Raw genomic sequence first — 15,081 nt, forward strand, 5'->3', positions numbered from 1 at the left:
GAGTTTGTTCTGCACTCTGGAACCACTAGAAGTTCTGATTGATAACAACTCATTGATTTATTTAGCAGCAATTCACAGAACATTTTTCACATTTATTTATTTTTAAGTTCTTATATTAAAATTGGTGAATAATAATTGTTTATGTGAGTAATTTGCAACATGTTACTTTGAGATATGCATACATTGTGTAGTAGCTAAGTCAAGCTAAGAGACGGATGCGGGTAACTCAGAGTCGTGCCTCAGAGTGTGCAAGTGCAGGCAAGGCTGCCCATCCCCTGAAATGCTAGGGGGCAGGTCTGCACTGAGGCCCCTGGGGGTGTGGCCTTTCCTATACTCCTCCTGCGGAAGCCTGAGGAGTCATGCTAATGTGAGTTGTAAGTATCACTTCAACTTTAAATTTCTAGTTTTTCCTTTTGGAAGTTGTGTTTTTTTTTTATTATTTTCAAAAGTTCGTAAGTCATTTATCTGAATATTATTTTGCAATGAATCAAAAATCAAAATAGCATCATTTTCAGGAAGCAAATCCTTTTTCCTTCAGGGCTCCTTTTACGGCTCATCTATCAGGCTGCCTTGTTCTCAAGGCTCACACACCAGCCGGCCCTGATTTTGAGCCCATCTGGAAACAACAGTGGTAACAATGACAACTTCAGCAGAAAATCTGGAGGCCTCCATCCTGTGTTTCAGAAACTCTCCGGCTGTGGTCTTTGAGTAGACCATGACGTGGCCGACAACAGGGAGAGGACCACTCTCCCACGTTCCAGCAGGGCTCACAGGGTCACTGTCACTCCTGGCGGCTTCCCTGACTCACCTCGTCCTTCCCGCTGTGCAGGGCACCCCCTGGGGGTCAGCCTGGTCCCTTCCCTGTGCTCTACTATGTCTAACTGCTGGGCCTCCCCAGGTAGCTGGGTGGAGCCAGAAACACTACCAGACAGCAACTCAGCTCTGTCCTCCTGGCCAGGCCATCATCTCATCATCCGTGTCTGCCCAGGTAAGGAGCTGCGACCTCCTCCAACTCCTCCTTTGTCCCCTGCTCCAGCTGGTCTCGATGCTGCTTCTGCTGATAGCTTCTCTGTTAGTTCCCTCTCCTGCATTCCCACAAAGTTTCTCTCTTTGGTGGGTGACCAGCCTGGTAGCTCCAGGGACCTCATATGGTGGGGGTGGTCTGGTCTGCTCTTTCATTCTGTCCCCTCCAACTCCAGCAGTGGTAAACAGAGAAAGGAACATGCACAGTTCTAGGACATCTCTTCCCCTGACCTCTGCAGAGTCAAACTCTTCTGGTGGGGATTCTGGGGAGCAATGGATGGGAAATGTCAAGTTCATTCTTGGTTTGTTTCAACATAGTGCAAATCTATCTCTGCCAGATTCTGTTACCTAATGGCCATTCAGGTCCTTGTGTACTGGAGTATATAATTTGATTTCTTGCTGGGAGCTTGAGTGAATTATTTTGGAGTTCAGAAGATCGTGCCCAGGATAAGGGTAAGTGGAGACCTCAGAATGATGGCCTCTCAGAGTCAGGACAGCTTACCCAAATCTTACAAAGTATTAAATATGAGGTCAAGATTTAAGGTAGTCTCAGTGCCACAGACACCTCTGCCCCCAGAGGGAGACATAATTACAACGAAAGCCCACGGAGCCAGCCCTTTCACCTAGAAAGCTCATGGTGGTGGTGTCTGGTAGCAGCTGAAGGCTGAGATGGTAAGGATACGGAGGTGGCATGCACATGGTTACATGACATGGTCAGGAGCCTTCTGAGTGCCTGCAATTGCACTGTAGAATACAGGCAAATCCACCTGGGGGAGAGAAATCTCCAGTGCATGCTCTCATGCTCATCCATGTACAGAAATCATCTGGAATGACCTGTCAGCTGCCTGTCCTGTCCCTGTCATGACTCTCAGGAGATTACCTGGGGAAGCCGTGGGAGAAGAGACTGATTTTTTCACTATTTGTCCCTTTATGTCATTGGAATTTTGTACCTCCTGTGTTCACACTGATCTAAGACCAAAATGGAGGGGTGGGGCAGAGAGAGAGAGAGAGAGAGAGAGAGAGAGAGAGAGAGAGAGAGAGAGAGAAAAGGTATAAAAGTGTGAGAAATGGCATTTTGACCTGTTGCCTTAATTAAAACCAACACCGAAGAATCTCATTTGCATATGAAAAGACACTGTGGTAATGTGGTGGGTGCATAGACCCTATAAATGCAGCAGTGTTTCAGTTCTGTTTTATTTTGCTTACCCACAACTATGCCAAGTTCAGGGGGTGTTTAATGCAAACCCTTTCAGGTTTGCCCATAAATAAAAATATGTATGAATGATCCTTTTTTCCTTCTATGTGCTAAAAAAGGTCTTTGATTTATGCATACATAGCTAAAAGGAGCTAAGGGAAATTTCTTCTCTAAGTTTTTCCAATAAAAGCTGTCTTTGGCCTGAAAACAGCTAGAGGAACTTTTAGTGAATATTTTCAAAAGTTAGACATGGCAAAGAACAAGAGTTGAGCATAAAGGTAATTCTTCAACCATAGCTAATGGTATTCCACAAATCTTTCATGCAATTCAGAAGTAAAACACAGGCAGAAAATTAGACTATAGAACAGTCCAGGGAGAAAATGGGCCATTTTTAGTACAAGATGTCTTTCTAATTCTAACCCAGTATTTCAAATTTATTGACTGATAGATCTAAGCTCACATAAAGCACTTCTTTCCAGAACAGAAAAATAATTTTTAAAAATATGTTGTATGGTAAGAAAATATTCTGAATAACAAAGAAAAGGTTACAGTGTATCATAAACAGTATTCTGGGATCCTCAGGCCCACCTGCCATTCTCTTTAATAGTTAGTGTATGTTTGCACTTAAGGTGATCCCAGACACGTCCTTCAACTGCTTCCTTAAAGCTTTCATGGTATAGACGCACAAAATCTTGCAAAATCAATCCCTTGAGTAAGGTCATCTCAGATGTTTCCATTTTGTTTTCTGTTATGTGTTGCAATGAAATAATTGGGCATGCATCTCCGGGCCTGTTTCTATTCAGGTAAGTGAATTTCTATATTGGATTAATATGTACCCCTACCTGCTGTATGGAAGAAATGTATTCCAAGTTTGGTTCCCATTATAAAGAATCAACATCTTGTTTTATTAAGTGTGATACTGAGACTAAACGTATTTAAAAGTATTATAAACTACAAAAATTAAAGAATGAATATTTAAATTTTATCATTGCAAACTGTTCTTTAGACACCAGAAAAAAATTGCAATTCCTTGCTAGTCTATGAGTACTTGCAGACCACACATTTGAATCCAAGGAAAGTAAGTATCTAATCACATGAGTGGGGAGGATGCCTTGTGTGTAGGCATCCCTGTGTCTACACTATAAAGGAGGGAGGATTGAGCAAGTTTATTAATTTGCCTTTTCTTTTACCAAGTGCTGCTATTTTGTGAATCCGTACTTCATGGCTTTGTTGATTTCCATCCCTGTTAACAGCACAAACCTCAAAACTCCATGGAATTCAGGCAAAAGGCCCTTCGTTGAAGGCTACAAACAAAGGTTGCAGAGAAGGGTTAGCCCAGGACCTGACTGATGTTAATAACCTAAACAAGTGTTCAGAGTTTGGGTCTTGACAGATCAACTGTAGATGCAGGACCTTGAAAGACAGAGATGTCCACGTGCTGTTTCACAAATTTTTCTTTTTACAAGTCAGTGGACCCTCTAAATTAGGGACAGCAAAGCTTTTCTGTAAAGGCCAAATAGTAAGTACTTTAGTGGGCAGGGAGTGGGAGGGGGAAATCCAAGAAGATTTATGCCATGACCTCAGATCACAGAAGTCTGGATGTGAGGGGATGAGTGTGGAATGAGTTGGGTCGGGCTTGGGGCAGCTCCCGCTAACCACACAGGACAGATGAAAACAAATCTACCCGTGGCTGTGACTCTGGGACTTGGTACTTGGATTCCCAGCAATCACAACTTTCAGCATTTTTTAAAATATATATAGACTCTCACTAACAAGAATGTTCTTGTCAAACTTTCAATCAGAAAGTTGTCCATAGACACTGGCTTCCAAACAAGTGTGGGGTCATTTCAGTGTGTTGGATACCAAGGTTGGGTCTGTTGGACTGAAATAATTGGGTAAACACATCTGCCCACTTAGTATTTTCAGCTCCCTTAACCAAAGTGGCTGGCTGAGGGATCAGTAGGGCTTTTGTTCCTACTATATTAAGGCAAGCCTTACATGCCCAAGTGACCACTGGTGACATTCTGATCCAGGGAGGTTCATGGTAGACAGAGTGAGTTTAGCAATGCTAGCTAATTTCCAGCCAGTGATTGAATTTATCTGTAGCTCACAGAATTGATGCAAATCCCCTTTATCACAACAATCAATGTTGTGAGAGTTCACTTTTAAATACAAAGTTTAAGATGTTTGAGATTTAAATACAAAAACCAGTATGATAAGCAAATGGGCATCGCAAGTTGGCAGATTTTCCCCATAATGTTCTAATCTCCCCAGCTGACAGGCAGAATGATGTGGGGGAAAGTGCCTAGGGTTTATCATTAAACATGGCCTACATCACTGCTAGTTCTGCTGTCCAATGGTGTGTACTTTAGACCAGGTTCTATTGTATCCAAACATGTATTATTATACATGAAATGGACAGAATAATAACTTTATTGTGTTGTTGTGAATGTTTAATAATTTTGGCCAGGTACAGCAGCACATGCCTGTAATCCCAGCTACTTGGGAGGCTGAGGCAGGAGGATGGCAAGTTTAAGGCCAGCCTTAGTGACTTAGCAAGATCCTGATTCAAAATAAAAAATAAATTAAAAGGACTAGAGATGTAACTCAGTGATAGAGCACCACTAGGTTCAGTCTCCAAATACAATTCAACCTAATTATTTTGTTCATAAAGTATTCAGCAGAGTGTTGAGGATGTAATACTCAATAATCGGACAGTATTACATATTTTCATACCAATAGGGTATATGTATCTATATGCATGTTATAGTTATAAATCAAAATTAAAATTTTAATTTTCACATTCCTCTCAGGATCTTAATTAAAATAGTTCCTTGAATTAATTTAACTCTAGAATGGTTAGGTGCTCTTGGCCAGGCGAAACCCACAGGAAATGATGTCTTACTCTCTCTCCTCAATTTCCCAATCATCCACCTTTGTCTCCGCTGATCCTTGCTGCTTTTCCTCCTTCCTACCTCCATTCACTTCATGACTAACAAGCAAGGCAAGTGCATTGATAGTATAACCAAGAATAAAAACAAAATATTGGCTTTGCTGAAGAGTAGTCCAGTTCTTGGCAGTAGCCCAGTTCTCTGCCCTCCCTGAACATGATGACCTTACAGGCCATGAGGGTGGCAGGTCACCCCCTACCGGAGTTTCACCACCTATGGATAAAGAAGTGATACCTTTTGGCCAACCCATTAGCAGTCTTTGTGCTTTGTATCTTGTGTGTGTCTGTTCTGATGCCTCCTGGAACTGAACAGGCTAGGATCATAATGCCTGTATAATTATATAGATTGCATGTCATGCAAACACTTGGGATACACACATGATGGTGGAGCAGGGGTGCCACTAACTGGCTAGGCCTGGCTTCCTGGTCTACATAAATCTGTTGGAATGAAATCAGCTCTGAGATCTGAGTTTCTGTAAAATGTATTAACATAATAGTAGTGCTGGGTTGACGTGGCTGGCTACAGGATAAAGATTTTGGCTACCATTCGAGATCCACTTACTAAAATAATCAGCTGTTCACATACATCTATTGCTAGACTTTTCAATCTGTAGTTACAAAATACAATAACTTCGTGGATAGGCCCGTTATTTAGCATTCTTTGTCATTCAAATAATAATTTTAGAAGGTATATATGCCTCTTCCCACCTGAATCTAATACCTCTAACTTTATTTTACCAAAGCAAAATAATTCATTTGATTTACTGGGAAGATTGTCATCTCTTAGAAAAAGCAAATGTCTACTTTTATTTATATTTTTATTTATTTATAATAAATGAATTTCCCTAGAAATGAAAGTGTAGCTGCAGCAATTATTGATTATTCAAGCTGAAGGGAATTTTAGAACTCTTCAGTTTTCCAGTGGTTTTTCAAAGTGTGTTCCTTAGACTTCGCAGGTCTTACAGAGCAGCTGTTGGTAGGAGCCAGGAGAAAGCTGAGGAGGTGGGAGATAGTCACCTGTAAGCCAGAACGTGCACTTCTGTCTCTTTCCATAGGAAAGGGAGAGAAAGTGTTAAATTTCTTATAAGAAATAGAATTGTTCTAACAACCTAATTTGTCAGACAAAGAAACCAATCCATTGCAGATATGGTAAAAGCCCTCTGGCTATAAATGAGAAGGAAGACATGGGCAATAAAAGAAACCCAAATCTAAATCTCTGGAACACCCATGCAGAGCTTCCCCTCAGCCAGTCCCCCCAGCAAGCTCCCAGATGCTGCCTGCCTCAGGAAGGGGACAAGGAGAAGGATGGGCCTGCCAGCCATTTTTTAGAGCACTCATTTTGGTGCTTCTGAGGATAAGAAAACTGAAAGTCTTTGATATGACTTTTACTCTGCTTCTGTTTACCTGTTTTATTTTCAAACTTTAAGCCCAATGTCAGGTAAGAATTACTGTTGACAGAAATTTATATCAGCTCCCAAAAAACTGCATCCATGTTGAAACTTTGAACATGGTCATTTGAAGGCAGAGTGCACCTCATAGCAAGGTGCTCAAGGAAAGTGGATCCAGTGACCCTAGGCAGGAAATGTCCTTAGGCCAGCCAACTCTTGAGTCAGAAATAGGGACTTTGTGTTTTCCATTGCCACTATTGGTACTTCCAGAGTAGAAAGAGTGGACTTGTGGACTGTAATAACTTCTAACTGGTAATAACACTGTAATAACACTGTGAACCCATTTGTCTTGTTTCACTATTTGCAAAACTCTTGCATACATACTTCATTATGTCCCCACAACAAGCATGCTGACTGTACCACTTCTACACCTGCAAGATTTAAGTAGTCTGCCCAGTGTCAGACAGCTTGCCATGGGCAGAACAGAACCCAAATCCAGGCTTTCTGCATATCACCCCCTCACCTCCTGCTGCCTTGTGTCATCTGGGTGGTTCAATTCACTGCTGTCCCTCACCAAGGTAAAGGGGTAGGACAATACATTGCCTTATGCTGTACTTGGTCACTGTTTTCTGGTTTCAGTTTATAAAGATACAGAAGTATTGCATAGACTGCTTCCGTCTGCTTAGAAAAGGAGGAAATGGGATTTTATAGTCATATTTTCTTATGTTTACTTAAACTCTGGGAAAATCCTTTTTTAAAAAGACAACACTGGTTGGGTGTGGCTTGGTTACTATTGGGATGAATGGGAGGTTCGTTCCTTTCTCTGAGATGGGGGGGGGTGCGCAGTACCAGAGATTGAACCAAGGGGCACTTAACCACTGAGCCACATCCTCACATCCTCATCCCTTTTATTTATTTATTTATTTTTATTTTGAGATAGGGTCTAGCTGAGTTACTTAGGGCCTCGCTAAGTTACTGAGGCTGGCTTTGAACTTTGTAATCCTCCTACCTGAGCCACTGGGCCTGACATCCATTATTTTGTAATATATTCTTGACCCATGTGAATCTACTGCTTATCTAGAAACTTGTTTTAATGTTATTTAATCAAATGAGTAAATATTCTATATATGAATTGAAGTGCTTATTCTGTGCCTGGCTTTGTCTATGTGATCTGTGTTAGGACTTTACACGTGTTTTCTGTGGTCCGTATTTAAACCTGAAAGTTGGGTTTCACCATTATTTATGTTACCAGGTGAAGAAACTGAGGCATAGCCAGGATGAGTAGCTAGCCCTGTGTTTCAGGCTCATGATTGTGAGAACTCACATCTAGCCAGATTGATTCTAAAACTCTGCTTTTAACCACTATAGGAATGGATTCGACCAACAGCAAGAAACTCGACTTTGAGTGCATTCTGATATGATTTAAGAGGTATTTTTAGTTTGGAGCTTTTGAAGTTCATGAATCCTAAATAATGTGTCTATATCTCTGGAGCAAATCCAGAGAGACCGTGAAATTCCCATTATGCTAATCTAATCCAAGGATTACATTTATGCTGTGTTTGTAACATGCTGTGGATTGAAGTGGGCTGGTTTTCAGAGCCAAATATTACAAGTGCAAAGACACCTGAGGACATTTCCAGGGCAGTAGGTGGGGAGGGAACAGCCAGAGCCTCCAGATGGCCAGAGCACAGCAGTGACCAGGATGAGATGCAAGTGTGGCCTCAGGGTGGCCTGGCAGGCAGGAGGCTTCATATACCACCCGTAGGGCATGAAGTGCCTGCCGTGGAGGGTTTGGCAGTGTCACCTCCGAATCCCAGTAACAAAGACGCTGACCCAGCTCAGCAGCTCACACACTAGCAGCATCTCAGCATCCCACCAGGCCAACAAGAGATGCTACCACTTGACACATTCCTTATGTTGGAGTAAAATCATTTGAAGAATTAAGTGCGCTGACGATCATTTATTCATTGATATTGTCCATCATACTAAGAATTATTTATCCCTGAAAGGTCATTATATCCAAGAATCAACACAGGGAAATGGATATGTTAAGAAAATTTTTAAAAATTCTATCTGGAAGAAAATGGTCATCTCACAGTAATTTGGTTAATGAGGGAAAGCATTGACAGAGTGGAAAGAAGGACCACCATCAGAGAATTTTAAGCTTGACTAGATGGTCGGTGTGAACGTGTATGTGTACAGGAAAAATTCTCATCTTCAGTTCACACCAGCTAGTTGTGGGAACCACCCACTAGCTGATAACCTAGCGTGGATTATGGAAGATACTCCTTGTAAAATTCTAATTAATGTAAATTAACCCTGGCACATAATCAGCACTCAGTAAATGTTAACCATAATCATCATTATCATCATCATCAATACTGGCTTGCTTAACTTAGTACAATCATGATTCCTGTGTATTTGACTTTCCATCAATAATACTTTATAGATTGCAAGTCACTGACCAGGAAGGGTCCTTTGTATATTGTCCTATTACTTCTACCAACTTGGCCAAACTGACCTCCTCTTCACAGAGGGCAGAGTTCACAAGTCCTCTCCCAGCTCACGCCTTCACAACTTTGAATAAACCTCTTGCTCAGGATGAGTGGAGCATGAGCCCAAGGCTCCTGGGGACCTGTCTTATCCATTCATCCCTCTTTTCCCTAAAAACAAGAAATTTGGCTTCACCTCCCTTATTTCTGGCTTCTGTACTTGGAACTCATTTGTTTAGTGGTATTTCCTTTCCTGGCCTCCTTAAGAACTGTGGCATAATTTTTCTTCTCCAAGACCATAATTCATTTTAATCTTGGGAGTATTGTGATCTATATATGTGTGTTAATTGCTAATAATTACAGGGAAATACACAGAACAGCAAAAATTGGAAATATTTAGGAATTTTTAGAAGTATATCTTTAGGGGAGATTATTAGAACAGCAGATTCAGAAGGGGCATGGGAGGTGGATATGATCAAAGTATTTTATATGCATGTATGTTCTGTATAATTAAAATGCATTAATTTTATTTTTTTATATTTATTACTTATTTATTTTTGTGGTGATTCTGGGGATTGAACCCAGGACCTTGTGCATGCGAGGCAAGCACTCTACCAACTGAGCTATATCCCCAGCCAAAATGCATTAATTTTAAAAAGAAAGAAATATGTTTAGAACCTCTAATAACACTCATTTCCATTTTTTTATTAAGACCAAAATTGGCCTCTGTTAGTTCCCTGTCTTGATTCTAACCTAAGTAAGATGAATTTTTCAGAAATCTTTCTTTTTCTCAAAACAAAGAATGGGGAAGGATGACTTCATAGCCTTGCTTTTGGAAGAAAAGGTGATGCTTTTTGGAGTAGTTACAGTAAAGTGCTATGAGGGGCCTTATGTTCCCATTATCTGTTGTGATGTGGCCACAATTATGTCTCCTTGGCAGCATCCACGTGGCAGGTTCTTGATCCAGATAGTAAATACATGACTTATTGATACACATATTTATGTGGAAGAATCTCACACATTTTTCATTGTCATGCTGTTTTTAAGAATGAGCCTGGAGGGCTGGGGATGTGGCTCAAGCCGTAGCGCGCTCGCCTGGCATGCGTGCGGCCCGGGTTCGATCCTCAGCACCACATACCAACAAAGATGTTGTGTCCACCGAGAACTAAAAAATAAATACTAAAAATTCTCTCTCTCTCTCTCCTCTCTCACTCTCTCTTTAAAAAAAAAAAAGAATGAGCCTGGAGCTGGGCACAGTGATGCATGCCTGTAATCCCCAGGAGCTGAGGCAGGAGGATTGCAAGTTCAGAGCCAGCCTTGGAGCTCAGTTGAGATCATCTCAAAATAAAAATCTTTAGAAAGGGCTGAGGATGGAGCTCAGTGGCACAGAGCTTGCCTAGCATGTATAACATTGACTTAGTTCCCACAGCACCACCAAAATAAAAGTTTAAAGGGAGAGAGGGACTGGAGGTGTAACTTAGCGTTAGAATACTCCTGGATTCAGTCCCCAAGTACCACAAAACATCATCATTATTCTTATCATTGTTAGGGAGCCTGGAATGCATTCAGGAAATAAGGTGGAATCTTATTTATTGAAATATAGAATTAGCTCTCCGAAAGCTCAGAGCACTAAAGGTAGTATGGGATTTATTTTTGAGTCATGTTTTGATGCTATTCAAAGCATAATTATATTCAGTGCCACATGTATGCCTTCCAGTAAAAAGAGACACCTCTGTTTTGATACATGCACCTCTGTGTGGCCACTATGTAGATCAGTTTAAAAGTCTGTATCCCTGACTACATGTAACCAAATAGTCTGCTAATGGCTCTTTTGTTAAGGACATTTAAAAATGGTTTCATGTTAACTGACTAGTCTATGTGGGCAAATATACTTCAACATAACATTTCTAAGATGGTTTTTCTACTTATTCCAGAAAACAAAAGTCAGGTCTATTATTTACTACCTACTTGGATAGTAAAGTTTATTAAGCAAAGAAACCAAATAGAGAGATTTGGTTGACAGCAAGAAATATTCCAAGCAGTCCAAGGAAATATCTGCAAACTAAATAGAAAGAAACTCTGGTTTCTAGATCTAAGCACTTCTAGATCTGCAGCAAGAATATGATCACATACATAGGCTGGATTTTCACTCTGCAGCTAGCAAAATGGGAGCATCAGCACCACATACATAAGTACCCCAGGCAAAAATCCTTGACTTCTAAGTTCCTGAAAAGTTAACCATTTTCTGATTTGCCGGATAGAGTGATAAATCTGGCTTTAGGCTAGCTTTGAGCTGGGAGTATTTGTAAGACCTCAGCACCTATTCCGGAGAAAGCTGCTTTTTACATTTTTCTTAATTTTAATGATTTAAGGGCATTTCCAGCCCATTTTTCTTCTATAAAGTAACAGCATAACTCCAGGTAGGAGCTCAGCCTTGTGTCTGGCACACAAGTGTTTACAGCTGATGGCTGTGGAAGTGGAGGGGCAGATGGGGAAGAATCAGTTAGAAGCAAGTGTTTCTCACAGTCCACTTCTAAAAGCTCAGAGACCTGAGAAGGCTAGCTTTATGTGTGCATGGAATTTCCTCTGAGGCTCTCTCCATAGATATGTTGTACTTTATAAATTCCTACCTGTAAATGGGTCTTTGGAAAATTATTCTACAAATATTCCAGTGGTCCTCAGCCAGGGGCGAGGGCCTCTTTTCTTCTCCTTTGATTATTGTCCATGTTTTCTCAGTCGACTCTTGGAAGTTTTTGGTGGCATTTCCGTCGGTCTCTGCCACAGTTCATCCTCCCCAGAAGATTCTGCTGAACACTTGGGGAGTGGGAGTCCAGCCCCGTGCATGGTGGGGCATATAGTGCAGCAGAATCCCACACATCCTGATACCGAGCCAGAGCACAATTGGATTATGTCAAAGGTGCCACGTGTGTCCGCTGTGTTTCTTCACAGTGCAGGCCAATTTAAATATAGCCTACTACCACAACTTGTCCAGAATTAAAATAGCACAGAACAAGTGGCAAATGGCAGGGACTAGGGCTATTTGCCAGGAGATGGCTAAGGTCCGGGAAAAATGGGCTTTTGAGCTAGACCATAGGGCTCAAAATAATGACAGGAGATGGAATACCCTGTGATCCCGCAGCGTGGCTTACATTTCAGGTGAGTGCACGTTCTCAGAGCATGGATGAGAACACTAGTTCAACACCTAGGAGAGTAGAAGCCCATTTCGAAAACTGAGTAAAATGGGCTACATTATTATAAAAAATAAAATCTGGTTTCTGAATTCTCCGGTTCGATGATTCTCATCAAGCATCAGGGTCAGTGCATTGCAATTGTGTTTTCCAGGCAGAGGAGACTTTAACCATGAATTGAATTACATAATAGCCCTGTAATAAAACCTCATTTGACAAAGGAGGCTGGTATTGTACATAATGAAATTATAATTAAAAACTATGAGCAGCCCTAATTTAACAAGTTGCCAAGGCAGAGTTAGTAGTCAGTACAAGAGGGTTAAACTGTTTGTTCCTGAAGTTTTTTGTTGGGTTGGTTGGTAGATTTTCAGTTTTTTCAAAATAAAACCAAAAATAGTTTTATTAAAAGATAATAAATACAGTTAAGTATTAGCTCCAAGCGAAAACAAACCAAAAAACCTTCAAGTAGTCCTAAGTGTTTAACATTGGTTGCTGCAGATAATATTCCAAATATAAATATTAAAAATGTGCATATATTATGCATATTTACATTTATTTATGTATTCACTCCAAATTCACTGTCAAGAGTAAGCCTACCAAGCACACATTTAATACTTCTTTAGATGTTTTTAATAATACAAAGGACTCATCATCTTATAGCATTTAAATTCATAGTTATGGTTGACGTGGTTAAAGTGATAGTTAAGATTACAAAGCAGATTTAAAAATAAAATAATTCTTCTAATTTAGAGTGGAAAAGATCGTGCTTCAGAAATTAAATTTGGAATTACAGAAGCAAGGAAGACAAACTGCCTTCTGGAATTCTCCACCTTATACTTTAACGAGTAATTTGCAAGAAGCTATTTGTCATACTAGTGTCACTCGTGGTGACGTGTGTGTCTGTGTGTGTGTGTGTGTGTGTGTGTGTGTGTGTGTATGTATGTGTATGTGTGTGTCTCTCTGTGTCTGTCTGTCTCAGCACTCAGGCCATGCAGCAGCACCCCCTCAGACCAATATCAGAACTTTGTTCATCTCACTCTGCCAAACAAGATCATTTGAGCTGCTATGACTGACATCTCAGAAAAACATTACAGAGAAATTCTCATTTGAAATTGACTTGCCAGCAGTCTTCATCTGCCAGAGAGAAAATTAAGGGGAAAGCAGCTTTCATTTCACATGCAGAATTTCAGAGGGGCTGGAGCTGGATAATGATGATGCAGGCAATCATCATTGCTTTCTGTGGTTCCTGTTACCTGCAGCCAGCCGTGGTCCACAGATATTAAATGGAAAGTTCTGGAAATCCCACGATTTATAAGTTTTATTATAGTATATTGTTACTCTCTTTTTATTTATTGTTCTATCTTTTTATTATTGGTAATTCGCTGCTGTGCCTAATTTATAAATTAAACTTTACCACAGTTATGTACATATAGGAAAATACAGTACATCTAGTGTTCAGTACTGTCTGTAGTTTCCGGCATCCACTAAAATAGCCATTCCCCATAAGGAGGGACTATGGCATATATAGTGAGTATGGAGAGAAAAGTGAGTGTGTATGTAGAATTAGCAAAGTTGCCTGTGTGCCCAGAATGGCAAATAATTATGCAGAAGCATTTCTAGGCATTTGTAGATCTAGGCATTTGTATGTTGAGGTTTTGTTTGAGGTAGAAAATAGCAGTAGATTATCATGAAATAAGGATTTGGTATCAAGAAAGACAGGCCAGGGTGATTATTCTCAGGAACACAAATTCAAACGTGCTCTGAGGGGCTGGGGTTGTAGCTCAATGGTACAGCACTTGCCTGGCATGTGTGAGGAGGCACTGTGTTCAATCCTCAGCACCACATAAAAATACAGGTATTATGTCCACCTAAAACTAAGGAAAAACATGTAAAAAAAAGTGATCTGAAACCTGAACATGCATCCATAGGAATAACAAGGAATGGGGAGTGTTCGTGAGGTCCAGGAGAGCTCCTAACAGCACAGAAGGCAGCAGTGAGCAGCCTCCAGCTTCTAACACTGTGTCCTTGTCATGGGTACACAGAGGCTTCTTAACTCTCCTCCTGACTCTGGAACAAATGCCACTACCAGAGTATTCCAGGTCCTCCTTGGAAAAAGTCCTGTCTACTAGAGCTGTGGGTTCTATACCTGTCCCTAATGGAAGGGAGGTCCCTTCAGGGTGGGCCTCTTCTGGACATCATGGCTGATTCTCACAGCCTCCCCTTTCCTCAGTGACTTTCATGTGTTCGGGTAACTGGTTGACCCCCAGGGACCTATATGACACGATAACAGGGCTTTCTGTGCCCCCATTTCCTTAATGACAAGACAAAGCATAGAATATGAACCTGTCTTCCAACACACCTCTTGCAGTATTTTCTGGGTCCAAAATTATAAATATAGTTTATAAGTTTCCACTGGAATCCTGGATTCCTATCATGGCTACGTGTTCTCCACCTTAAAGACAAGGGGGCTTTTCACATTCATGGTTCAGAGAGGACAGTTAGCTGATAAAGCAGGGGCATGTCCTTTGTCACTGAATCTGTTGTCATTTCAGAGGCAAGACCTATTTCCAGTACTCATCGCTGGCCAAAACTTGGCACATTGAACAATTCTAACCTGAAAGGATGGCTGGATGCTCTGGGGCCAACTGGAGACCCAGCTAGAGCCACCATCAGATACCAGCCAGGCAGTAGAAGCTCGGATATTAATACTAAGGTAGCAACTCTCCTGCCCCTTGGAGTTCAGCCTGCCCTTACCACAATCACAAGATGACAGAAGATCCTGAATTCTTGGACTTGAAGGGAAATCCCTACCTTGGTGGGAATGGCATCTTCTGTGCCCCTCCCC

The 15,081-nt window shown here is 41.1% G+C and overlaps 1 non-coding gene and 1 pseudogene across 1 annotated transcript; one reads left to right on the forward strand and one right to left on the reverse strand.

The window, feature by feature from the left end:
* Positions 1–215: 215 nt before the first annotated feature.
* LOC144374357 (junctophilin-1-like) overlaps positions 216–15,081 on the forward strand; it is a 35,454-nt pseudogene continuing 20,588 nt past the window's right edge.
* Positions 9,609–9,681, reverse strand: Trnaa-cgc (transfer RNA alanine (anticodon CGC)). Its single transcript has one exon. It is a non-coding gene; the product is annotated as a tRNA-Ala (tRNA).

This window comes from Ictidomys tridecemlineatus, unplaced genomic scaffold, assembly GCF_052094955.1.
Source record: "Ictidomys tridecemlineatus isolate mIctTri1 unplaced genomic scaffold, mIctTri1.hap1 Scaffold_66, whole genome shotgun sequence".
NCBI classification, from domain to species: domain Eukaryota; kingdom Metazoa; phylum Chordata; class Mammalia; order Rodentia; family Sciuridae; genus Ictidomys; species Ictidomys tridecemlineatus.